Genomic DNA, 3,370 nt, shown 5'->3' with positions numbered 1-3,370 from the left:
GGTGGTACACACCTTTAATTCCAGCATTTTGGAAGCAGAGGAAGGCGGATCTCAGTGAGTTCATAGCCAATGTGGTCTACAGAGTGAGTTCCAGAACAGCCAGGGCTGTTACACAGAGAAACCATGTCTCCAGGGGGGAAAAAAAGGAAGAAAGAAAGAAAGAAAGAAAGAAAGAAAGAAAGAAAGAAAGAAAGGTGAGGTGAGGTGGACTTCAAAGAAGGGCACTGTCAAAGAACAAATTGAAGTCATTCTAGGCTCAAGGGATGATTGGCAAGGAGTCCATTTGGTCAATGACTTCTTTTTATGGAATGAAGAAGATGACAAGACAAGAATGCAGACAAGGCAGATATAATGTGTCACATCTATAATCCAGCCCTTGGGAGGCTGAGGCAAGAGGACTGGCACAAGTCTGAGGGCAGCTTGAGCCACAGGAATATCCTGTCTCAAAAGAAAAAAATTAAAATAACAACAAAAAAATAGATAAACAAATTAATACCCACCTCAACCCCTCCAACAACTGAGGCTACTGTCATTTCTCTTGTTTATCCACCATAACTAAATAATACTGTATTGCTGAAGATGCCATACACTTTGTTTTCAGGACAAGGAAAAAAATCTATCTAGAACTGACCTGGACTCCCAGGCTAGCTTTTATACTACCAGAAGCTATTATGCTGGCTGCTGGTACAAAAAAAAAAATCTATGCTGAGCAGTGGTGGTGCACGCCTTTAAACCCAGCACTTGGAAGGCAGAGGCAGGCCGATCTCAGCAAGTTTGAGGCCAGCCTGATCTACAGAACAAGTTCTAGAACAGCCAGGACTGTTACACAGAGCAACCCTGTCTCAAAAAAAAAAAAAAAACAAAAAACAAAAAGAAGGAAGGAAGGAAGAAGGAAAGAAAGAAATTTATGGTTTTTCCTGGCGCTGGTCCCTGCATGCTTCACTATAGACCAAAGGATACAATAGTGACTTGACGTCACAGGAGTAACCAACCACTTTCAGACTGGATGTGAGGCCTGCTTCACAGGAGGAAAGTGATGCCTACTACTGTAAACCAGGTCAAAGCCCATGGCTGGGAAATCATAGGCCCTAGCAGGGAGCCCACTATTATGTTGCTAAATGTTTATACTGTCAAACAACCTTCCAAATATTTGTGTTTGTATAGATAGATTGTGTAGCTCTCAACCTTGGTCAGCAGAGCTTCTTTTTGTTGTGGGCAGTGGTTAATGAAGATTGGTAACTGGTCCAAGTCCTGAAGTAAGTATCTGTGAGTGCTCAGACCTGAATGAGACATCTATAGTGCCCCTCAGCAAGGCTCAGAGAATCTTTGAATAGGAGAAGGAAAGAATGTAAGAGCTGAAAGATGGGAGGGGAGCTGTGAAATGCTGTGTTCTGGATGTGGCATGGCTGTTGCTCTCATAAACTTATATCAGTTGTGGTTACTTGCACAGGATCTAGGCAAGACAGAGCCAATTAAAATTCTAGAAGGTGTGGTGGGAGGATAGGGTTGCTGTGAGGCCCACTCCTAGGGAGCTATTTGCTGTTTATGGCTGCTGGGGAGGAAGAGCCATGTATTTTTCTTTGGGGATGTGGCTGCTCTAGTAGATCACTCCACAACCATCCATACGCAGGCAGCACTAATTGGATTCAGTAAGTAAATAGGATTAAAAAACAGAAGAGGAGACCTGAAGTTGGGAAGAGGAGGATGTTGGGGTGGGTCTGGGGAAAGTTGGAAGCAGGCAGTAGGGGTGGATATGATCAAAATACATTGTGTATATGTATGAAATTGTTCTCAAATAAATAAAAATATAATTAAACAGAAACCAACTCAAGTAGAATTGAATAGCGCAGTCTTCCAGAGCTCAGTCTCCGGCTCCATCCACTATGAGACAACTGCCCTGTCAGCAACAACATCTGCCTGTTTATGGCTATACAGCTCCTTTAAGCATCCCTTGAGGCTGGCTTGATCTCAGACTCATTCCCAAGATATTTCCTTCAGCTGGAGGAAGACAGGCATCCATCTCCACCAGCTGCCAGGAAGACAAGAGTGGGCTTTCGGCAAGTCACAGGCACAGTGGCCCTTAAGCGGCTCTTCTGGCACTTATCACACACACCTTAATGCGACCATTTCATAGCTGCAAGATGGCTTCTCTCCTGGTAGACTGACTGGTTCTGAGTCAAAAGGTGAACTAAGGTCACTCTGTAACCTCAACAAGCAGAGTCAAGGAGCTCCAAGCACAAAATGTATCTCTGTGATTTTATGAGGAGTGCAGTAAAACACATGAGCCCAGGGTAAGCTTGAAGAAAAGTGTACTTAACCGGGATTCAAGGTTCCCTGTGACAATGGCAGCTAAGCTGAGACTTGCAGTGGAACAAGCCAGTCAAGGAGGCTGTGGGGTGCCAAGAACTTCCAGAGAAAAAAACAACATGGTACTGGAGAAATGACTGGTTAAGAGCACTGGCTGCTTTTCCAGGGAACCTGGGATCAATTCCCAGCACCCACATGATGGCTCACAACAGTTTGTAACTCCAATCCCAGAACTCTAGCTCCCTCTCCTGGAACCTCCTCAGACAACAGACATAACACACACTTGGTGCACAGACACACATGCAAACCAAACACCTCAATACATGAAATAAATAAATAGTAAATGTTTTTTTTCTCAGCAACTCTAAACTTCAATGACGGTTCAAGATTTTCTTTCTTACAATTTCTAACAAGCCTAGTTAATACACTGCTTGTCTTCCAGGCGGTCCAATTGGAGGCAGTGGTCCTTTGGCTAAATTCAACTTTATGTAACTTAATTAGTTCCTAAGCAAGTTCGTTAGCCAACCCTTTGTACCATCAGTGTTACTACTTCAAGGTTCTCCCCATCACACACACACACACACACACACACAGAGAGAGAGAGAGAGAGAGAGAGAGAGAGAGAGGGAGAGAGAGAGAGATTTTGTTACACTGGTCTGAACTCTAAGCTTAAGCATCCATCTCCTACATCAGCCTTCCAAGTAGCAATGTTAAAAAATCAGTAATGGGAAAAAGTGAATTTCATCTACAGGTTTAATTTCTAGAAAGCTCACCCCTTGAGGGTATCTTTTTGATGGGCTGTGTAGCAAATCTTTAAGATGTAAGCTGTAGGGTTTTCACTCTTCCTAGGTAACTTGTGGGAAAACAGACCTAGAAGTAGAAGAATTAAGAATTGAGGCCCTTTCCATCCTCCGGGAGAGAAATTGGAACCCGGGAGAAGGTAGGTGGGAGTGGGAAAACATAGGATACGGATTCATGCTGCTGGCTACGTCCTCTCACACCTGAGGCCCGTGTTCAGAGTGGCAGACGGACAGCCAGAGCAGGAGGCAAAAGCCAAAGGCCA

This window comes from Cricetulus griseus, chromosome 7 (assembly GCF_003668045.3).
Source record: "Cricetulus griseus strain 17A/GY chromosome 7, alternate assembly CriGri-PICRH-1.0, whole genome shotgun sequence".
In the NCBI taxonomy this organism is placed as follows: domain Eukaryota; kingdom Metazoa; phylum Chordata; class Mammalia; order Rodentia; family Cricetidae; genus Cricetulus; species Cricetulus griseus.
The sequence above is the reverse complement of the archived record's forward strand: the minus strand, read 5'-3'. Positions refer to the sequence as shown.